The following is a 25,042-nucleotide window of genomic DNA, read 5'->3' on the forward strand; positions in this document are numbered from 1 at the left end:
GTGCTGTGCACACGGCATATGGTTAGTTTTTGCCACTACTTCATCGTAGCGGTCCACTAGGGTCGGGGAGTGCACCATTATGGCAATGTAGCTGCCAATCACATGTAGACTCACGCTATCACTATGTCTCTGCAGTGCATTGTACAAAGGCGTAGTGCTTTGCTACAGGGACGTAGGGCAATGTGTAGCTACGCTAGATTCCCAAGTGATTAAGTCACTTTCAACAATGTGACTTAGACTCCTAAGTTACTTAGAGCTAAGTGTTTTACATGCCTAGAGCAGAAGTATAATTAAGGTGGAACAACTCATGCACCACCCTTGGGCACCAACTTGGGGGGGGCAAAGGCGAAGCACAAAAATAGCAACCATCATGGCTGCTCTTTCCAGGCTGCCAAGCTGTGGCTAGAAATCTGGCTCTGGCTGTTGCCCCATTCCACAGAATTGGTGTAGGATGAAGCACTTCCCTGTTACTCATCTGACTCAAAGATGCAGATAGGTGCCTGCAATTCATTCTTCCCATTTGGAGTACTTCTAAATATCCCACTAGGCATCACTGTATTTTTAGTCAGGTAAATATTTTCAAAATATTGACTTTTAGAGACTTTTGAAAATTTTCCCCCCCCAATACTTACAGTTTTCAACAACATTTTGAAATATTTGAACTCTTAGGAAAGATCTGGCAGCATTTGAGACCTGAAACTTGCACAGGCTATATTCTCTATGAAAATTTGAAATCCTCTGTTTCATTTAAATGGATGAAATGATTCTATTTGAGAAACAAGGATTTTTGCTGGTTTTATCTTTTGTTGGAGCCGCTGCATGGTTGGGATAGTCCTAGACAAGCTTTCAAACGCAATTCATTCTTTTTCAGGTCTTCAGTGCTTCTAGATATTTGCTCCTTCACTAATAGTACAATATGGGAGGGGCTGGATTAGGTAATTTAGAAGGTGTTTTTGAGCTCTGAAATCTTTATGACTTGCCCACCATGAGTAAAAGTTTTTGTGTGTGTAGAAAATATTTTGCTTTGGTATGCTGCATGCAAAATGGAAAAAATGGCTAAAGAAATTCTAAAGTGAATGTTTCAAGGTTGTTCAGTTTCCAGTTGTCAGATGAACATGTCTGAAAACTGTATGTTAAACATTTTCAGTCTGTTCTAAGAAAGATTAGCAGAAAATATCACAAAGTCACATCTGCTGAAATCTGGTATGAGATTTCCATTCTTTGATAGTTCCTTTTTTATGACAGCATATTGCTGCATAACTATTTATGGAAGAAAAAATATAATTCGATGGATAGTCTTCCATGAGACCATTACCTTAAAAGATTTGTAAAACTGCAGGATCTTCCAAGTAGAATTACTTGTATAAGTCAGACAATTCAAATGTTTCTTAGTAGACAACCTGAGTTTGAAATATTAAGGATATAATTATATTTTAAACTTGTTTATCGCTGTATGATCACCTTGGCAACATCATGGAATGGAAGAAATGCATGAAAGACGCCCCTTCTCAATAAATGTTAAACATGCAGTTGCTCTTATTTACAGCTGTGCACAATAGTCTGTTAAATCCAGATTGGGCAACACTGCTCAAGAGTGCTACACTGAGGCACAGAATAACATCAAACTGAATATTACAACGTATTATGAATTGTATTAGCAATAGCACAACAGAGGCATCACAGAATTTGCATTGAGTATAAAAGGATGTTAATGTGCATTCTGCAGAAGCTTTTAATCTTCCCCCTCCCCCCTGCCAACCCCACCCCCACATATTAATCAGGTGTTTCAGCTCAAACTATGACAGTTCTTTTTTTTTTCCTTCAGCATAGCTATGGTTTTATGGTATGGCTTTTATTTTCAATGCCTTGATATTTTCTCACTTAAAAATAAGAAATGACTAATGATGATCTGGAAACTATTAACTTAAAAAAGAGCAGCTTAAAGTGTTTGATCCTCCTTTGATGAAGTGTGAACACTAGACCTTTTTCCCGGAGGTGTAATTGTGATTTGCCTTCTCTGAAGGAAGAAAGAAGGGAGGGGTCAGGGAATGATACTTTTGTCTCTGTTACTTTGTTTTAGAGAAACTATTTCCAGTGATCAATTTATTAAACAGCTGTTATTAAACATTACATGTCCAGTCTCCTTTTTATATAAAAGTTGCCAATGCTATATAACCTTCTCTGTCAAAAATGTCATTCACTCTGCAAATTTCAGAATAATGTACCATTCTGGAGTGTAACTATATCTCTTTCTTTTTTTTTTTTTTACAACAAACAAACAAAAAAATGTATGTACAGAACCTTTTAAAACCATGGAAGGAAACTATTCTACTTTTATTTAATTTACCCATCAAGAAGTTTACTTGTTAAAATACAGTTCTCATCCCTGGTATTAAATGTTTGAAAATAACAGGTAGTGCAAAGTAGTGGAGAGTCAGGCCTGGTGCTCTGAATTGTCTCAGTTGGTAACAGCAGCAGAGACCTCCCAGAGTACAAGAATCCCCCAGCCATTGCATTTTCACCCAGAAATTTCCACTAACCTGGGATGTCAAAGGGATGGTGTAAAACCCCCATGCCAGCACTGTACCGCTTGAGGATTCCCTCATGCTAGGGGAAGCCTCACTTGCATTTACAGCATAAGCTTGACATTTACAACATCCCTGATGATGCATGAATTTCTATTTCACAGGAATGTTAAATTCTCAAGGATCTAAATACCTCACCGAAGCAATTTCTGTGGAGAGCACCAGCAATTTCCAAGATAACTGGCAGGCAAGCTGAAAATTGCAAAATGCTATAGCGCAGTGATTTTCTATCATTGACATACTGTGGGACACTTCAGGAGGAAAATATCCTCCCAGGAAAGGCTCTGGAGAACAAACTGGTGAAACTTGGGAAAGCTTAGAGTGAGATCTGGATATGAAGTTTGTATTTTAGTAATATACGTGCTGAATTTTATCCCCAGGTCTCTAACAATATCTTGTGACAAGAATATTTCTTGTAGGATTTGTGAATCATCATTTCCAATGGACATTACAAATTCCATGAACAATCGCAAGGTGATTTAAACTAGCGCAACAGATCTATACTGCTGAGTTCTATCATGTTGACAGAAGCTGCTAAATATTGGCAGAGACGTTTTGTACAGCTATGATATACATCCATAATGTATTATTTCTGAATTGGATAATCATAATATAGCCTACTAGATCTGCTTGACGATGCATAAGAAATCCAGATGATTTTCTGTATAAATATCAAACATATTATTTTAATTTTAATCATGTGGATTTTAAAGTGAGATATGCTTCTAGGTTTACCCTAGGCTGTCCCTGGTGACAAATAATATAAGCTCCCAAATGTGTTTTGACCCTTGTAGGCTAAAGGCCAAATCTTCAAAGAAATGCTGCTAAAGATCTTCCAAAGGAGGTAGTTTACCAGAGTGCCACCACTCATAGTTCAGTCCTGTGTGAACACCTTTGACAGCAGATGATAGCTAAACAAAAACAGAGTACGAAAAAGATCCCTGTAAAAGATCCTTTAAGCCTCCTCTTTTAAGAAAAATAAAAGAAATGTTCTGAAAAAACTCCCATACAGTCAGATCAAGTTAATCAGAATCAGTTTACAAATTCCATCTTTATTTGACTCAAAGAAGTAGATAATGCAAATCAACAGTGCCTTTATCCTTGAAGTCTGATAACCCCTGAATTGTTCTCAGTCTCAGACACAGACATACATTGTTGTTCACACAGTTATGAAGGACTGAGTAGCCAGATATAAAGCCAAAGAATGCCTACATGTTGATCAAAAAGTACAAACTCTCTGTTAACACATCCTTTCAGCATTTATGTCTAGAATAAGATGAAGTTGCTATAACTTTTTTTTTAGAACTACATCCCCTCTTTAGATTGGATATTATTCATCTGCATTATTGTAGCACCTTTCGGTGCTCTGACCAAGAACAGGTAGTGACAAGTATAGATGTAGACTAAGAGAAGATCCTTGCCTTGCAGAGTTACAATCTAAATAGGGTCCTCCTGGGTCACTGAGTTCAGTCCCCTGTTATCAGAGGTAACCATGTCATATAATTGCTTTCATATACTAATTGAGCTAGACAAAGGGCAGGAGCGAGGAAACTTTATCCACAGAGGAACTGAGGCACAGAAATACAAACTGGCTTGCTCAAGTTCTAGGGAAGACCTGGGAATTAAACCCAAGTCTCCTGAGAATAGGTCTAGTATCTCAACCACAAAACCATATTTCCTTTCTCTAGTGCAACCCATCTGACTACAATGAAGTTTCACACAGAATAGATTCAGCTAGTTACATTACGCTGCAGTTGACTCCTACCTTTCACAACTTTCAAAAATGAATGTAAAAAGTATCAGCAGCTATTTTGTTTTTATAATTTGGGAATCCTTTTTATAACGTGATAATTTGGATTAAAAATGCATGCTTTATGAACTTGGGGCATAGCCCTATAGTCTAATATGTATGCAGAACTGGATCAATTACTTATGAGCAAACTTGGGGAAATTCAGGCTCTGTTTCGAGAAACACACAAAGATTTAAATACTAGTATGAACCTTCTGCATCTGGAAGACTGGGCTGGACAATTATACCACTTACAGGAACAGGTTTCACTAAGATTTCCATTTCCTACTTTTGTTTATCTCATAGCACCTCATTATGTTCATCACAGAGCAGGCATATAATTAAAACAATCAAAGAGAAAGTTTACTGAACTTTCTTCACTGTCAAAAAGGGTTCAAATACATTTACATTTTAGGGCAAATTTATTTGAGGTGATTTTCTATAGTATCCATAGTATTATTCTAACATGCTTTTTTCTCCTTTTACAAGATTTCCAGCTTTGCTATTCTTATCATCCTGAACAAACTTCTTTAAAATGAATGGAATCAATAAAATAAAAACAATTCTAAAAGCTGTTATTTTACTTCTGATTTAGACAGCATACTAGTCTCATTTCGTAGCTTGGTATGGCTCTTGGTTTTAGAATTCTTCTTTCAAAAACTTATGAGGATGGTGGGTACAGGAACATTATTTGAAGTACAAATTGTGATATCAGTGGTGATGCCTAGGGAGCATGTGCACCCCCTGAGAGTGCTGGTGCACCCCCTGACCAGTTGTACTCACTGCTTAGGCGATGGGCGGGGGGGCAGGAGGGAGCGCTTGTGCCCGCCCTGCAAGTGCTGGCCAGTGTCTGCAGCTGCTTTCAGAAGCAGCCACAGCCACTCCCAGGAGCAGCTGCAGTGGCTGGCCACAGCAATCGGCCACAGGGGTCCCCCTGGGCAGTGAGATCAGCTGTGGAGGGATCCCTCCTCCCCAGTCAGCAGGGCTGTGGGAGACCCCCCTAGTCAGCAGGATCAGTCACAGGGCCCTCCCCCTGGTCGGTGGGACTAGTCACGGGGGGGGGGGGGGCACATGCCCCCTTGACTAAGGCAGCACCAGTCACCCATGGATGATATAGTCAGTTGTTTCTGAATGCAATATTACACAAATATCTTGTGGCAGGCCCTGTTGTCAAAATACTGTAGCTAGTCTATTTTCAGCTGCTTGGCTTCTATCTGAAATACAAGATGTAATGGTCTTGGTCAGGTTGCTAGCCATCTAAGTACTAAGCTGTTTGAATACACAGCTATATACATAATACATAGCTATACTAAGCTATGAGCCCTTATATATGTGCAGGTAAAGGTGCGATGGGATCTAATGTGCAATCCACACAATAGCACTTTTGGCCATGCCATCCTATTGCCAGTGCAGGGGAAGACCGGGATCCTTATCCTGGGCTCCCCCTGCACCAGCTCCCATGACTGTGAGCCCCACAGCTGATAAGGCTCACAGGGGGAGCAGTACCAAATGTTGCCCCCACTGTGAACCTTATTGGCTTGCAGAGGGGGCTGCAGAGAAAATGCTGCTGCCACTGTGAGCCTTGTGAAGGCTCATAGCAGTGGTAGCATTCTTCCTGTTACTCTTGCTGCAAGCCCCACAGAAGACAACAGTGCCCCCACTGTGAGCCCCATAGTCAATGAGGTTTGGAAGGAGGGGCAGCAATCTCCCCACTGCAAGCGCTGCAGTTGGTAAGGCTCATAATGGGGGGCAGCACTGGGAAATGCTTACACCACTGTGAGCCTTGTCAGCAGCAGGGCTGGCAGCAGGTGATGCAACCGTGTGACTGGGATCCCCTTGGTTGATAGAGCTCCCAGCCAGAGAGGAGCACTTGGCCACCCATTCAATTAACGGCATGATTACAACAAGCTACAAAATTATCACACATTTTTTGTGGAATAGCTATGTAGTTTATTACTTGTTTTATTGTGCCATTAACTGGTTGAACATGCAGCTGGGTCACAACTGTATACATGATTAACTGGTTAATCACACCTTAAGTGTAATGTGTAGGGAGGGCCTTGAACTCACAAGCTGAGGATACAAAGTCTTTTTAGGTAAACACAAATTGCATCCATAAAAGGAATGGCAGTCTTTTGAGAGAGTAGGTGTTAACTTCCATCTGGATTAAGAACACCAAAAGAGTCTTTTTTTCATAGCGCAACGCACAATACTCAAATGTCAGTATATTGTGGAACATCAGACTATGGCTGTCTGGTCCCAAGTAGAAAAGTACCACCTCAAGCAGCTGCAAATTGAAAAATCTTAAAGACAAGGCTTCTATTTGCCAAACATATCAACCTCAATGTTCAGTGCCCTAGGAAGGCATTAAGGGACTATTTGGGAAAGGGAGGATTTGCAGGCAACCAAATGACATAACTCTCCTGCCTCTACTAAGGTGGAGTTTTGTGACACCAGCCATGTTCCAGTCTCCTCAAAGAAGCAAAGAGTCTTTGCACTTAACAGCCACTCTTTTATCTTTAAGACTCAAACAGGAACATAAACAAACACTATAGCTTACTGTTAAGCTGTAGTGTCCAGCGTATTGACTGAGGACTCAGTCCTGTAAGCCAATGGTATCTCCAGCACCAAGCACTTAAGCCCACGCTTGACTTTAACATAGGGTGCATCTACACACCACCCTATGGTGATGTAGTGATCACACGGGTCTAAATGTAATCACTAGCTACATTGCTGTAGCAACATGCTCCACCAGTATACCATGCTATGATGACCTAGGGGCAAAATCTAATCATGTGCCATGTATGAGGTGTAGTAACTGCCTGTACTGCACCATGGTTTAGTACTTCCAAGGGGAAGTACTAAAGCATGGCGCCATAACAACGTTGCCATATGGCAATGTGTAGAAGTACGCAAAGGAACTACTCAGGTGATTAAAAGTAAGCATGTGCTTATTTGCTTTGCTGCACTGGGGCCAGATGTCTCAGCACTGCCAGGATGGTGTCTTTAGAAAAGATATGGTTGTACTCGCATTCAAAGCAGTGGAAATGTTACTGTTTAAAGTACTATTTTTGGCCTGCTTTATAAGTCTTCACTCCCATTTCTGAAAAGAAAAAAATTCAGAATAAAAAAAGTGGGTATTCAGCCTAAGGCTCATCCTCTTCCTTTTATTCTTTTCAATAAAATCCCCATGTCTGGGCTCAGATGAACAATTCTGTGAAGCGGCAGTGATCCCGTTCTGAACATTACCTTAAATATTATGAGCTCCATTGGTTCTGGCTGGTGGAGCATTTTGAATTTTCAGCTAGATCAGTAGTGCAATATTATTGTAAGGCTTGCCACTGAACATAACAGACATTTGTTAGATTTAGCATTACAGTGCAATGAAGAGCAAGCCCAAAAGGATGAGAATAAAATCCCAAGATTTAAGGCATTTGCTCATTCTGGAAAATGTCCTGTTCATTGATGTATATGTTTCTATCTCTCTAATAAACTTACATTTTAGGACAGTATTTTTTTAAATTACATCATCAGGGCAGGAGCCTTTATTTTCACCTGTTCCTGTGATTACATTAAAACATTATCTTCTCTAAGTTGAGACTTCATTTTATTTCTCTCAAGTCTGGATAAAGGTTTACCACTCCCGAAATCCCATTAAATTGAGGTGCATAGTTATTGCCTTAGCATATTTTCATCTTCCCTTTCCTTCTGATAGTAACTCTAAACTGAAGGGAATATTACATTCAGCAGCTAAATATTTATATGGAAAAAGGCATGGAAAGAAACTGCAGTTCCAGAAACGGGTTGCTATTCTTTAATCCACATTGCCACCTGTGGAAATGTAAAGGGACAGTACTCTGACACACTAGCTATAAAATTAATTGAACTTTTTTGTTCAGCTTGTTGTTCGTGTTGCTTATAAGCACTGTTTCCTATTCCCACTGAATATCAGTATTAACTTGCATAAGACTAGTACTCACATTTTCACAGCAATGTTTATATTTACTTTTCTACCCTTTTTTGCATGAGTTTATAAGTACTATAGAAACTATAAATCAGGCAATAACTAAAAGGTAACCTAATTGGATGTAGAAAAATACAATAAAATAATATTATCCAATTAGTTTAAATAAATCTAGTTTCCTGCCTGCAGATTAATATTAAAAAGTATTGGACTAATGAATATGTATTAACTGCTCCTATCATATCAGAGGACTTCTTAAAATAAAAATATTTATTTTTAATAATTACCCACATTATAAAAAAACTACATGAAAGAGGAATATTACAAATTTGCTGTAAAAATCATGCTGAGGTCTTAATGTCAGAAGAGGCTTCTGAAAATTAAAGAGCTGCTGACACCTCATGGCATACTTTGAAAAACATTCTCTGCAGAAACAATACCAATTCTATTCCATCTCTTGTTTCCTTTTCTTGTTTTCTTTATACTAAAGGAATCTTGCCTGAAATCAGGGTCTACATTTCAAAAATCTTTTACTTTAGCAGGGAATCTGGGTTGAAATAGAAATTATGATGATGTCTCACAAAGAGATTGTCCGCTTAGGTGAGAAATCAGCAACAGGACCAGATGAATTCTGAGGAAAGGAGGGTTTTTTTTCTTCATTTGGGCACTTATGAAAAACCATAGAAAAGAAATAGAAAGACAGAAATATTTTCAAATAAGTATGTTAACTTTCCCATCAGTGAGTCTGCTGGCGCTAAGGATATTAATTCTGGAGGATCTGCTACTACATTATACACTCCCTGTTTATACAAGCTAGTACATTATACATTCCTTGCTTTGTATCACACTCATTTGAGGGGTTAATGTCTTGGCTGCTTCAGATCTAAGAGCTGTGAAAAAGTTATCCTCAAATTTTATTTTTTAATGCCTCAAAGCCAATGAAAATCTTTTAAGATCTGGAACACTAAACAAAAGGTATTTTTGCTTTGTCTCTACTGTATTTTCCCCCTATACCTTCTTTCCTGCCCTACCCCTTTTGACGTGTCTTGTATTCATCAGAATTACATTTTCTGACAGACATACCCCCCCAACATGACAAGGTCCAAGTGCAGGCCATGATATGTGACAAAAATAAAAAGGACACCCCAAATGTTAACAAATGGAAACTTAAATGGTGTGAGATTCAGTCTCTCAGTTGAACTAATAGTTTACTGTCATGATTTGGTATTTCCACATTTCAGCCATAAATGTGAGGGGACCCTACATTTCTGGAGACTAAGACCAGTAGAAACTAGGAATGTACAAGTGTTCACTCATTTTCTCCCAGAAGAAACATGCCCCCACTGGGAGAAAGCTCTTTCAGGTTAACACCTGGAAGATGTCCTCTATGGGACAATTTCTCTCATAAGAATGAATACTGTATCCTGATCTTCTACCTTCCCAGTCTGGTCTGGGAGTGGACCAGTGGGGCAAGACTCCCTGCTTGTTCCCCAGACCAGGGACTGACCCAGAGCAGTCCAGGAGGGGAGTAGAGCAGCTACCATTTCTCCCTTTCTCTTGCCCCAAATGGGGACTGCTTAGTCTGAACAACAGGCAGGGTGGCTTTGCCACGCTCCTTCCATTCTGCTTCCAAAGACTGGGAGTGGAGAAAAGGAGCAGTAGTTTGCTGTTTCCTGCCTGTTCTCCAGACTGGGGGGTCCCTTGTCTGGAGAAGGCATGGAGACCATATCCAGTTGAGCAGGGGCATGTGCTTGCAGTGGCACAAATAGTAGTGGCACAAGTTTGTGCTGCTATTTTGTGCCTTGGTGCACACCCCTGCACATGCACTTTGTTGAGGGAAAAATTGTCCTACTTCAGGCAAACTACCCATGCCTAGCTCCTCCCAGCTCCTGGATGAGCTCCATGTGTGCAGGAAATCCTGGTAGCAAATTTTTCCCCCACGCTGTAATTTATCAGTGCTTGCACGTGGTTTAACATGTAACATATATAGTGTGTGATGCCACAAAGAGATTTATGGTGCCATAAACTGCATGTGCCTGTACATGTGGACATGGCTGGGGAGTGTTTCCCTGATGTCCTGTTCCCCTGCAGCACTCGCAGGAGTAAAGCAATCGCTGCTCCACACAATCTTCCCATCTGGGGAAGATGCAGAGAGCAGGTGTGCAGGGTGGCTGCAGGATGAACACCTGTACTATTTCCTCTCCTGGAAAGATTTCTAGTGGTAGAAATGTCTCATAACTTCCACTGCTCGAAATGAACACCAGTTCATGCCCTAAATCTGGGACAAATATTTGACATCTCTCAAACTGCCTGTCTTTTCTATGCTTTGCATTTTTGCATCGGGATTGACCAGGCCATGGGTGGCCACTTAGCACATTACCATAGGCAGGCTGGGGTCACACCAGATATCTGTTGCTGTCTGAGTGGTAAGGCCAAGGGTTGAGGCAGTATTGTGGTCAGAGTGGATGGGAGATCAGAGCCTGGAGGATCCAAGCAAGGCAGGGGTTGGGACTGTGGTGATGCTGGGATCAGGCAGGAGCAAACAGGAGCAAGGCTGGAGCAAGGCAGAGGTCCAAGAAGTACACATATGAATGAAGTTACTAGGTGCATACTCACCGTCCTGATCTGCCAAATTGCCTTTGCTCCTGCAATCCAGTCAGAGTACTTTCTTAGCTTTTTTTTCTCCAGTGGCATGCTGTACTTTCTTATTTAATGGGAAGTCAATAAGTAGCTGTATCTGGCAACAAGCATGTTGTCTTTGTAGTTATGTAGCACAGTAAATTTTGTAATGGTTGTTGTCCTCAAGAAAATTTTGATTTTAGCACTGGTAAAACTTTTGATTTTAGCACTGGTAAAAATTTTGGTTTTAGCACTGGTAGAAGCTTGTATTTATTTTAAGAATGGTGGCACTGATCCTTTTTTGTCACTAAGGTATGGCTAATGCGTTAGTTTGGCCATGATATTTTGCTGTTTGGTGCAGTCTTAGTCAACAACTGGAACGTAGCTGTGATACACTGGATCATTTCACCAATGAGAAAAGGTAGTCTACACATGTCAAGCACATCTTTTTTCAGTATAAATGTGTTATAATTATTGCAATAATCTGATTCTGGATAGTGTGTACAAAGCCCTCCATTTCACCAAGGCTCTCCACATATCAATCAAGAAATCAGTTATTAGAAATTGTCTTGGTCTGTGGAGAACATGCAAGCAAACCTATCATATAGCAACTTCTGATACCATTCCTTATTCTGTTCCTAATCTGTTCTCTTTAGTTCCACTTATGGCACTTCTCTTCCTAACGTTAGGGCCATGATGTCCTGATCATCCCTAATCACTGTCAGTGGAACAAGTCTTTGCTGAATAAGTATTTTTTCAAGGCTTTCACTTGACTGTTGCAAAGCTGCTCAAGTTTCAAGAGGCTCTTTCTGCCATGTTGTTTGCTTCTCAGTACAGCTGTCTGTATGGTACATGTGATGACTCTGTAAAGTTCTCAGCTTCCTGTCCACAGTATGGACTCGTCTTGGATTATTTAAGTATTTCAGACAGCCCAGGTATAACTCAACTATTTATTAACAAACTTGTTTCTGGGGCTTAATTCAGTCCTTAAGATATATCCCCGCCTATTTAAGAAACTTCTGCTCTTTTCAACTCAGTATGTTTGATCGCTAGAAGTTGGTTCAGTCTCAAATATTTGTATATATGTTCCATGCCCAGTTATGTGAATTGTTTCACCCATAAGCTTCTACTTGTTTTATATAACCATTCTTCAACATGGACTATGATATGGTTGTCCAACCCAAAAGCCCATGGAGAAGGAGCAACTGACAGAGTTTCACAACTTCCACCATATTCTGCAGTTGAATTTGCATAAGGAGTAGTGTTTGAATTTGCCTACATAAAATAGACACAGCAATATGGGCTTCTGTTTGTCAAGAGCATAATAACCATAGCCAGATTCTCACAACATTTAGTCCAGTACATTGAGCAACAGGCAGAACCACATGATCCCTTTTGATGAAGCTGAAAGAGTTCCTTTCTGATCTGTTTTGCCTATAGGGATGAAATAGTAAAAAATGGGCATGAGAAACAGGGTTAAGACAAGCACAAGCAAATACCTTTAATGAGTAAAAGGTCACACAGAACAAGACAACTAGGCAACAATAAAAGGTGCACCTTTTTATACTTATGCTAGAAGTCTAAGTTCAACAGTGAGGAAATGTGAATGCTTAGCAGTAAATAATGATATTGACATAGTAGATATTTCTGAAACATGGTGGGATGAGGAAAATCAGTGAGATGTAATATCAGGATACAGTTATTCAGGAATGATAGAGTAGATCATGCTGGTGAGAGAGTAGCACTCTCCATCAAAGACTGCATCAAATCCGATATGGTAGATTTTTCAACTGATAAGCAAGGGAGCATAGAATCTTTGTTGAGAGAAATCTCAGGTTTCAACCAAAAAAAGAAGTATGTCTAGGGATATACTATCAACCCCCAGACCAGGACAGCAGCAGAGAACTAGAGATGCTAAGGGTGTTGAGAGAGGCTGCAACAGCAGAAACCCAGTAATAATGGAGGACTTCAGCTATTCACAAATAGACTGGGTCAATCAAACATCAGGTCAGGATGTAGAGACCAGATTTCTTGACATAATAAAAGACTGCTTCCTGAATCAATTAGTCTTGAATCCTACAACAGGAAAGGCACCACTTAACCTAGTCCTATGTGGTGCACAGGATCTTGTGCAAAGGGTGAGTGTTCCTGAATTGCTCAGCAAATGTGACCACAGTACAATTGGGTTTGACATCCATGTAGAAGGGGAGACAGTAGCATTTAACTTTAGAACAGGAGGCTACACGAAAATGAGGAAGCTAGTTAGAAATTAAAAGGGAGGTGAGGAACTTGCAAGCATAATGGGAACTACTTAACAACACTATACTGGAGGCACAGAGCAAAATGCATACTGCAAATAAAAAGAAAGGAAAGTTGACCCCCAAAAAAGTCAGCATGGTTTAATGCCAGAGTTGTAGAGGCAATAAGCAGGAAAAAAAGACTTCTTTCAACAAGTGGAAGTCAAATCCTAATGAGAAAAATAAAAAAGAGCACAAATGTTGCAAATCAAATGTAAAACTGTAATTATAGAATCATAAAAATTAAGGCTGGAAAGGACCTCAAAAGATCATTAAGTCCAACCCCCTGCTGTACACAGGAATACTGTTGAGATCAAATGATACCAGGCAGGTGTCTGTCCAGTCTCCTCCTGAAGACTTCCAAGGTTGGGGTTGGCACCACCACCTTGAGAAGTCTATTCCAGATTCTGGTCACCCGTACCATAAAGAAGTTCTTCCTTACATCCAACCTGAAGCAATCCTCTAACAGCTTATGACCATTGCTCCTTGTCCTCCCATGAGTCCCTTAGTGAACAGTTTTTCTCCCACCTCCTGATATTCACCCCTTACACACTTATAGACAGCCACCATGTCCCCCCTCAGTCTTCTCTTCCCCAGGCTCAACAGTCCCAGATCCCTTAGTCTCTCCTCATCAGGTTTGTCTTCCAGGCCCTTAAACATTCTTGAGACCCTTTTCCGGACCCTTTCAAGATTCTCCATATCTTCTTTGAAGTGCAGCACCCAGAACTGGACACAGTGCTCCAGCTGGGGCCTCACCAGTGCTGGGTAGAAAGGAAGTATCACTTCCTTTGCTCTGCTCACGACACATCGGCTAATGCATCCCAGTATGCTGTTGACTACAGCATTACACTGGAGGCTCATGTTCATCCTGTGATTGACCACAACCCTGGTTCCCTTTCAGCCATTGTAGTGGCCAGGACATTTCCTCCTAACCTATATTCATGTCGCTGGTTATTTCTCCACAAATGAAGCACTCTGCATTTATCCTTATTGAACTGTATCCGATTGCACTCCATCCACCTTTCCAGTTTGTCTAGGTCCACTTGAATCCACATCCTGTCCCCTAGCATGACCACTTTTCCCCATAACTTAGTATCATTTGCAAACTTAACCAGCATGCTTTCCACATCCTCATCTAAAGCATTGATAAAGATGTTGCACAGCACAGGGTCAAGAACTGAACCACTGGCCACCTCCCTCCAAGACAACATAGACCCATCCACTGGCATGCTCTGGATTTGACTCCTGAGCCAGTTCCCAACCCAGCTAACCATGGCCTCTATGAGCCCACAATCCTCCAGTTTTTTTATAAGAGCATCATCGGAGACCATGATAAGAAAGAATTTGAGGAAAAACTTGCTGGAGACACCAAAGGTAACAATAAAAATGGCTTTAAATTCATAAGAAGCCAAAGACCTGCCAGGGAATCAGTTGGACCTTTGGATGGTCAGGGTATAAAAGAGGTGCTAAAGGATGGCAGGGCCACTATCAAGAAGTTAAATGCATCCTTTTCATCTGTATTCACTCTGGAAAATGTTAGGGAACTTCTGTCACCAGTTCCATTCTTCTCTAGGGACAAGTCAGTGGAGCTGACCCAAAATGAGGTTTCAGTAAATGATGTCGTAGAAGAAACTGAATAACTAAAAAGTAGCAAATCACCAGAACCTGATGGCATTTACCCCAGGATCCTGCAGGAGCTCAGATAAGAAGGGGGCTGTTCCTTTGCATGTTCTGTTTTCTGAAGCTAACAGCACCTGGGGGAAAATCTTATTTGGTCAACGCTGAATGGGCTATTTTGTTCTTTTGTTTACTTGTCTGCTTGTTCTATCAAAATGGTAGATACAGCACCTAAAGAACAAGTCTTGCTCCAATTAATTGAACTGCTCTTGATGGTCATAGCAATATTTAATCAGATCTTGACTTTTTTTTTATTATCAACTTCTTTTTTAACTGTCCTAGCTGTGGTTCTGGTATTATAAAAATATGAGGTTAGGACATTTATGTTTTTCATTAATAATTGTCTTTTTTGTAGTCTTTCTTTATCATCCAGAGTTTATTGATTGAATTTATTTGCTACCTGCTGTGTAACTTACTGATCTTATCTCTACTAACTTACACAGTCTTATACCAACCTATTACATGGAACAATATGGGTTCTTTAAATACTTAGTCAGCACACTCTGCATTGTTAGCGTGCAGTTGATTAGATCTATTATTTTCATACACCCTCCTTCACACTGAAGAATTAGAATATAAAGCTCTTTTCCTTGATAGATTCCTTCATGTTGTATTAAAACAGGTGAAAACCTTTTCTCCTTGTTCATGTTCCTTGTATTTTATTCAGAATAAATTGTTTTACAATTGTCCTGTGTTTTGCAACTTGGAAAGACACTGCCAGGCTACAGTGATACACACCAGGGCTTGCCTTCATTTGGCCAACTTTGTCTTTGGGGTGGTTAAGTATGTACTTTCCTGGGATATTTTCCAGTTTGTCATAACACAGGAACTTTCTCTTCTAAGTGCTGTAATGTTGTAGCTCTTGGTTTGTCAGTCACAGGTGTCGATTTAGTAAAAAGTTGTAATTCTTTCCTCACTTCAGTCATCTTGTGCCAGTACTCGGTATGTTTTAATTGTATTCCTGTGGCAATAAAACATCCTGTCATAATGTCTATATTGAATTATCATCAGGGGTGGGCAAAATGCGGCCCATGGGGCTCCTGAAAAATTTGCAAAATTAATATTTAACTATCCCTGGCTGCCTGTCATGCAGCCCTCAATGGTTTGCCAAAACTCAGTAAGTGACCCTCCACCTGAAATAATTGCCCATTCCTGAATTATCTGGTCCAATGAATGCAATGACATCTGTATGAGTGGGGCTTTTGCTTGTAAAACCCCAGCTTGTATCTGAAACTGTTCTGAAATGAGTTCTGAGAGTCAGAAACTATGGCTGCTATATAAGGTGCAGTGCTGTGACCCATTGTTGGATGCTCTGAGGCTCTACACTGTAAGTCCTGGAAGGTAGTCATATAGTTGTTGACTAGACCTAGATGACAATGAAGCTAGTATGAGAGCTCTTCAGAGCTTTTCTATAATATGTTTTTATCTAGCTGCACCAGGATAAACAAGGTCCTCACCTTCTGCAGGAAATAGCTCCCGAATTTAGTTATTATTGCTACTTTTTGTTGTTGTTGTGGCAATAGTGCTTAGGAAACCTAATCACGGGGCAAGACATCATCTTACTATGAAGTATGCAATGACACCAGAGATTTCAGGTGGGAATCCCTAGGACCTAAACCATTCTGACCTGTTGTAGTCTTTCTTGAGTTCTTTGCAATGGAAGATTTGCTCTATTTCTTTTCTGTAGTCAACAAATTAAGGACAGCTAAGAGCTGGAGTTTTCCAAGGAGTGCCTCAAGTCTAACAACAATACCTCGAGTCCAACAAAGTTAAGAACCACTGATCTAAGCATAACCCAATGCCATTTATTTAGGATTGCATGGAGCATTGTTTTGTTAACTACGTATGCTCAAGCCTCCTTTCACATACAAAGAATACATGTTATCCAACATGGGTTGTGCTGTGCCCTACTTTGATTCTAAATGGTTGTAATATCTAGAGACGAATCATGGTATAACAAGGTGCACTGTCCCCTTAACAGAAGGCAGCTAGTTAGACTGAAGGGCTGAGCTGGGGAAGGTTAATGAAGATGTGGCTCAGTTGGAAACAAAAATCCCAGCAGGCAGAACCAGTGGGGGAGCTGGAAGAGAAGCAGCAGGGGTGCTTCTGGGCTATGAGTAGGGCAAGCCTGGGAAAGGAAGACTGAGGCCACAAGAGACCCATCCCAAGATCTGATGCACTAAGGTTTTTGTTTGCCTATGTTATGTGAGGAAAGATTGTACATGACAGGGGCAGGCTGGGAGGCACTCTAGGTAGCAAAGCCCAGCAGGTTTAAAAGGAAGCTGAGAGATGCTTGTGGAAGGGGCAAAAGCATAGTGCAAAAGGCCCTGAGGCAGCAACCTGATACACATTTTAAAAATAATTACATACAAAGGTATTTTGAACTTTGCTTTTTTATGCAACTCTTAGTTTTGTATTTTTTAAAATTGTTTCTGTGAGTCAGTAGCATAACTGAGAGGGTCAATGGGGGCAGCAGCCCCGATTCTGACTTTTGGGGCAAGGGAGAGCAAAAGTAGCCATGGCCACAGCAGTCATTGATTGCTCTGCTGCCATCAGCACTGCAGAAGCCTGCACTTCCCTGGGCATTGTGGCTGCCCTGCTGTGCATCTTCTATGATTTAAATGTCTCTAAACTCCTTAAAAACAAGTATCACTACCAAAAAATACAGCTACTTTTTCCCATGGCTCTATACTTGGGAACATTGTTTTGCAGTATTTATCCACTATTACCATTCATTTCTGACTTGTAAACTCCCTTTAGTACCTCTATTTTGCAAAGAAATTAAGCTCATGTTGAACTTTAAGCACATACTTATGTTTCACTGATGCATGTAGTGAACTTTCTTTCAATGCTCCTCTGGATCAGGACATAAACTTAGGTGAAATTGACTCCTGTGCATGCAGTCCCACATAATGGGGTTTTCTATGGGGTAATTCATAGGAGACAGGAAAGCAGAGTGAATTCACTCCCACTAGAACTCACAAGCAGCCTATAATGCTGCAGTGCACTAAACCCTATAGGGGTACTAATCTGTGCAATGTTTCCAGGCTACTGAGATCTAAATAAGAATGAAACTGATGGTCCCTCTCCAAGGCCATCCACATGGGACCCTCCACCTCAGCCAATTCAGAGCAGCATATAGAGGCCCACTGTTTATCTTCGGCCACCCACCCTAGGGCTAAAGTACTGTGGAGGGTCTTGTGCAGAACCCTTCTCTTTGTATGAATTTCAAACATAATTTTGAACAAACATTGGCAACTGAATCAATCCTGACAAAATTAAGATACTTTTTGCCAAGTTTCATTTACAGCCTGACTGAATACGGCTTGTCTAATCATTAAAAATGAGAAGACAGCTGCACGAAGAGAAGGGTAAGAAAAAACTACTGAGAACTGAATAATATGGTCGACTTTCCTAACTAATTTTAGGCAACCCTGCAAAATATTGTTACTGTAACAAATCTATTTCCCTTATCAATTTTAGTGATGATATATACGAAGATGCTTCTAAGCTGTATGGTACATTATTTTTTACAGTACATTTCTTGATGTAAAATGTCTCATTTCCTCTTTTGAAATCTTTCTGTGACACTAGGAACAGAGATCTTCCAACCAACTGAAACCTCTTCTCTCACTGCCAGATTCCTACAGCTATAATCCATCTGCCTGGCTAAATATGTCACATATATGTTCTTGCAGAAGGATTCAGTTACAAAATAGTTAAAAATGTTGATGTTATAGCCACCTTTTTTAGCATTACAGGTCCAAGTACCATGGATAATATCTGTGATTGTTATAGGAAACGGGTAGTTATGTATCTAAAAATGAATTGATTTGTTTTGCAATGGCAATGATTGCACTGCCATATACACATGTAAATATCCATGCATTTTGAAACATGAATATTACACTTTCTATTTTAAAAATAGGGCCCTTGAACTGGGAAGAATAAATGCAACCTGAGTATTTATCATAGTTATTGTTTCTCTGTTTAGTGTCATGCAACACCAGTTTTCATTTAGAAGGATACATTTGCTAAAAGAATTAGCAACTTCATTTTTTAAACAAGAACTTGCATTTGGCAGGGACTGGCTATACTTCAGTTCTTTAAAATAATCCAAAAGCCACAATCTGGCATGAAATTCTCTTTGTGGGTAAACATTTCATATCAATACACTTCAGTGCATCAGATTTACACCTATCTCTTTGCCAGTCTGGCTTAATGAATCCCAGTGGGCAGAAGGGCAGAAGGGGAGTCATTATGAGGGAGGACAGGCAACAGTAACACCAAGTGAAGGGTTGGTAATAAAAGGCTATACTGAACTTCTTGTGTTCCATGTTTTAAAGATTCTCTTCCACATGTGCATCTGGAAAGTGAAAATGCTCAAGAGCACTAACTCTGCTGAGTGAGAGTAAGGAATGGATGCTTCTCTTTTTCTTGGAATCAGTGAAGGAGGCTAGGGACAGACATTATGCATAATTGGTTTAAGTGATTAGAAACTGGTTTGAACATGTGGCAGAACAGATGTTCATTGCACATAAACTAGTTTGAAAATAGCTGAAGCCGGTTTGAGATAAACTTGGTTGGATGTAGTATCAGACTTAACTGATTTGGGTCAAACCAGTTTATGTAATGTCTGTCCCAAACCCCTCGCTGGTTTAAGATAAACCAGACTCCCCCAGCATCCCAGCATGCTCTCTGGGCCGGGCAGGGCTCTCTGCTCCACAGCAGGGCTGGCCCCTCCTCTCTGCTCCCTGGCTGCTGCTCCAGCAGGGACTTCAAGCTGCTCCCCCTCATCCCCTCACCACTCCTTGCTAAGCAAGAATTTCCCTCCTCCCTTCTGCCTTGCTAAGGAGCTCTGTGTATTATTAGCAGACCACATGCTGGCTACGGTCCATGCTAAATCAACAGTTAGAATCAATAGGCAAAATCAACAGGTAGCTGATAATGTCCGTCTGTTGTTTTCCTAATGGGGTGATAAACACTATTCTCAATACCTTGCTGGGCTAATTATAGAGTCCTGACATACTTCCCATCAGCTCAGCCCTGTGCATGACAGGGAGGGCTGCTCTTGCACCCCCTGGCTTCCTGCCTGAGCCACTGCAGGCATGTGTCTGCATTTCTGGGATATCTGTCTAGTTACAAAACTGATTTAGCCTATCCAGGTTAGACTAACCTGCAAAGATTGAATCCATTCAGGCTCAGGCTTTTTGAATGACTATCCCTAGCTGGAGAGGACATCTCAGCCTTTTGCCCCCCAACTTCCTGCAGAAGTTCCCTGTGGAATTACCTCTATGGTTGTAACTTTATGTAACTCCAAAGGGTCACCCTTCCGTTATTGAAGCCATATCTAAAAGAACAAGGCCTTTGCCCAAATCCCCCCTGAACTGCTGTGTCAGGGGATCAGACCCCAAGGAAATATTTTGAGGAACAACCTGAATCCACTTATACAAAATGCAATGGATTCTTCCTTGTTCTTTCTAATAACTTGTGTAATTCTGAAAGGAAGAGGAAAGAGTCTAGGGAAAACACCAGGAAGGCAGTCTGTATGCATATGGTGGTAACATGTCTTCAAATGGCACTTGGAATAAAGGGAAATTTAGCTTTACAAACCAAGAGTTTTATTACCTGATAAGCAGTGCATGAAACATTCTTAGTTCTGTTATCTTCACTATGGGTTATATCATGGGAAAGGATTATCTATTCCTGCATTTCATGCTTTCATCTGAAACAACTAAAAGTAGTACATTTGACTTTTTGGGGTTGAATTTATGGGCTGCTCATACTTCTATTGAAATGGAAGGCAAAACTCTCATAAATTTGGAGGGGCAGGTTTAAACCTAACACAATTCCTTGTAGCCTCCAATATTTTATAAGACTTTAAATTTAGTCTTTGAGTTCAAAAGTACCCTTACCTTGTTGCTTTCCATGCTAAAAACACCTTAGAGATGCTCCCATTAACACTTAAAACATATTACTCATTGACATTTTGAGATGTTTTGCCTACTCTTGGGAATCTTCTTTCACAGACTGTATGAGGACTAGCTCACCTTGTCAGGTTTTACAGGAAATTACAACTTACCTCCTAAAAATACCGTTAATGTAAAGCATCTAGGTGCATCAATGTTCCTTTCATAAATTACTTTTGTCACTATAATTTTTAAAAAATCCCATCTGAGTTCCTCCAGGTAAAACTGCAAGAAATTATGTCACTAGGAAAGGCTTCCTTTGCATGGGTTGGAGGCTCAAAGGGATATGTGACTAGATTAGCAATAAAGTTCCATTGGTTTCCACATACACATAAACTATAGTCTGCTCTCCAGGATGTTTTTCACCTGCACTATATTTCTCAACTCCAGTAGCTCTCTAGCTTGTCATGGCAGGGGATGGAATTTCACTGTCTGGCTACTTCTTACTTTAGCTTTTTAAACCGTAAACTATTGCCATGCTCTAAACTTTGCAGGAATTCTCTGGTTTTGGAAATAAGATGAAATAACTATGAATTTTTAGTGCAAGTATAATAATTTTCCACTGTTTGCCTACCATAAAAGTAATTTATAAGACGGTTTAAGCTATGTTTGAAATGTGTTATATGAATGTGCTCTGCCCTCCCCTGTTGCTTTCACCATATTGATGCAATTGCCAGACACAATTAATCCTGGCACAAGGAAGTTAGAGGTAAACCAATGTCTAAACTGTTCCAGTAACTGATACAAGTTATTATGTGAGGTATGCCTTTCTTTGAAATCTGCAGATTAGAGTGCTACTTGTCTCTCTGTGTGGTGGTTGATAATGCTCCAATGCTTCACTGGATAAAAAAAAAAAATAACATATATTGTTAGCAAAAACTTACTATTACATTGGCTCTAAAGCCTGTCTAGCCTGTTTCCTAGTTGCATAGTTGTTAGGGGCTGGAAGGGACCTCATATTTGTATACATTATAATTGAAACTATGTGAAATGGCAAAAATTCTTGTACAACATTTTTCAAAGTTTTAGACCAATTTATTTAGATGATGTCCATACCTATATTGTGGTCCGTGGGAATGTCTACACATGCATTAATGTACCGTGGTTATGGCACTTTAAGTTTAGTACTTGTAATAACAGGTACTAACTAAATGCACAGCTACTAGCACTACCGTGCAGTAGTGCCGGCACATGCCTTTTAAGTGGTGATAATATACAGTAAACTAATTCTACGGTGCATTAGCACAATAGCATGGTTTTTACCACGACATGCTATTGTGCCATAGAATTAGTCTACTGCACATTTAGCATCTCATGTAGATGCACGCTGTCTTCCTGAATAATTCTCACAAGTGAGTACTATGGCAGGAATATTTACCAAAATAATGAAATATAGCTTAAGAGTTCAGAATATTGGAAAGTAATTTCAAATTTTTAATTGTGAGTATTTTCAGCAATAACTGAATCTTGGCTAGCCAAAATCACTTAGCCCAAGAACATATCAAAGGAAAACAAATCTTTTTTCATTTCTTTAACCTTCCTACAGCATTAGTATTCACAGCCTCAGAATGTACATCATACAAGGTTGCCCTTATTCCAATATGAAATTGTGTGAATTATATAAATTTAGAAGCGTTGTAGAAACATGTATTATACCAAGAGGTCTAATCAAAACAACTTATATTTAGAATATTACAGCCTCCTGAATGAGCTACAGATCAAAAATTATTTACAGGAATTATTGGACAAATGATTTAACAGAATGCATGCAGAGGGGGAAAGTAATGGAAAAATAAAATAGTTACTGAGAGCAGTTACAAAGATACGATAATCAGACAGTGCAAGTTTTTTTAGCTGATAATCAGTGCTGTGAATGTGGAAGTTCTAACAACCACCATTCTACAATGTGTTTCAATTTTAAATCTCTAGAGACCCTATTACAAAGTCAAAATTAATAAAAAGAAAATAAAGGAAGCTATAATGTTGTTTTAAAAAACATGTGAAATTTAACACAAAAGCTGTTAAAATAACATTACTGTCCGACATAAACCTACAAATACAAGGGAATTCTGAATTAGGGCAGATGCAATAACCTTAACGCAACCCCGTTGTGCCTACCAATTGCATACATATGGTATGTAAACTAACCCGCTGTTCTGAGACCCTCTGCTAGAGGACCATATGTGCTGCAATCGGTAGGCATAAAGAGCTATGTGTAGGGTGCTTTGTGGCTGCTTACATTGAGAATGTTCTTGGTCTTACTGGGTTGCATTAACACCTTCATGCTACTATAACTTGTTTGCTTTCGTTTTCTTTATTCTGACTGACTTTAGGTTTATTCTGTTGATTTCAGTTTGTTTCAGTCTGAATATCAGTTGAAGGTGCCAAAGTAATCAAAGTTCTTAGCCTGTAACTGTAGGCATTTTCAACTAAAGAGGTCTAAAAGGAGTTCTGTTTCTCCCCTTTTTTTCAGTCCTGTCACCATAATAAGTGGCAGCATTAATCACAAAGTTCAAACAATAATTTTTTTTCTGGATTACCTGTATTTTGTTTTCTTTTAGTCTAAAGAAACTCTGTAATTTGTTTTACCGGATGTAGTAAGAGTCTCCCTAGTACATGTTACATTTGAGCTGCAACATTTCACAGCTTTGTTCTTTTCACCACTTTGACTATCCTCTAGATAATTCACTGCAGATTAACACTGCCCATTTTCCTGTAAGCAGTAACACAAACCAAGATGTGTCTTTTACTCCATTAAATATTAATATGTATCATTTAATATTAAACAGGTTGCCTTCATTCTCCCACCCTGATCTATACCACCCATTTCTGACTGTCTTTTAAAAATAATTTAATAGGTCTATTGTAGTCATGTGGAAACAAAATATTAGCTCTGTTCTCTTAGAGCACTAAAGATACCTGCTAGATCTGTGACCAACATAGCGTATATGTAAATAGGGAAAATATTGTGCAAAATATAGAAAAATATTAATTAATGACACACACAATGTCTGTTTATGCTAGGAGATCCACACTTTGTCACAGACAAATTGTGAGGCAACACACTGAAGGACAAATGTTTCAAGCTTCCAGGACACATGGAATTTTTCTGTATTATTACAGCTGAATTATTGGTTAAAACAGCAATAAACAGAGAGTGACCTAACTAGTGTATTATATTGGGTATCTCTTTAGCTATCTACTGCCCAGACTCCTGAGCTGTAATTGTGGAGTGCTCAGTGCATCACTCAATGCAGGGTGACAATGGCACAAAGGTGGCTTTGTTCTTCTCTAATCCTGGGACATTCCCAGTGCCAGACCAGTTCCTGGTATAAATTAGAGCAGCCTTAGGCAGTTTGCTTTAGGCTGCTCTAATTTAAGATGGTTGCCAACAGCCCCAAGGGCCCAATTTATAAGATGGGTATCAACTGGGAATAAGCAAGCTCTTCCATTAAACACTAGCAGGAAGGGTGGTGTAGAATTGTTGCAGCAATTCTACGTGAGCCAAGGTTTTGCTCTTGCTGCTAGAATCCTTCAGTGACTGGAGCTACCACTTTAAAGCAGCTTCCTGAATCCCCACTCTAAGGGAGAAGAGGCACGTCTATTTATAAATTTATAAGGTAGTAATCATTAAGATATTTAGTGAACAAAACTAAGAATTTAAAATCATACATTTTCTGGGAAAAAACTGTTTTGTGCGCCATTTTCATAACATCATATTCCTTAGGGCTTTTTCTTCCAGGGGGAAAAAACTCTCCTAAAAGTCATTACATTGCTATGAGTGGATGACCCTTGCATTGTAATAAAAAAGGTCAAGAGGAACACATTTTTTTCCTGACCTTATGCAGCAAGAAGTTCCAAAGTGAGATATTTTTCTCTGAGAAATAATTTCCCTCCATTCCTGTAGGTTTTGTCTGAGTACCATTTGTTGCACCCTCCCTGTTTTTAATAATATTATTCATGGTGTATGAAAGAAGGAGTGATGCCTCAGGTAGTCAGGAAAAAGCTATGTAGATGAATGCTACAATCTGGAATTATATCTAAAAATGAATGAAGAGCCTACATAATATGCCAGGCACTTGGGTAGTGTGTTTGCATCTAGTTATTCCTCTTAGAAAAAAAAGAAGCATTTACTACATCTT

Source organism: Crocodylus siamensis, chromosome 2, assembly GCF_052110815.1.
Source record: "Crocodylus siamensis isolate JL-2025a chromosome 2, ASM5211081v1, whole genome shotgun sequence".
NCBI lineage: Eukaryota > Metazoa > Chordata > Crocodylia > Crocodylidae > Crocodylus > Crocodylus siamensis.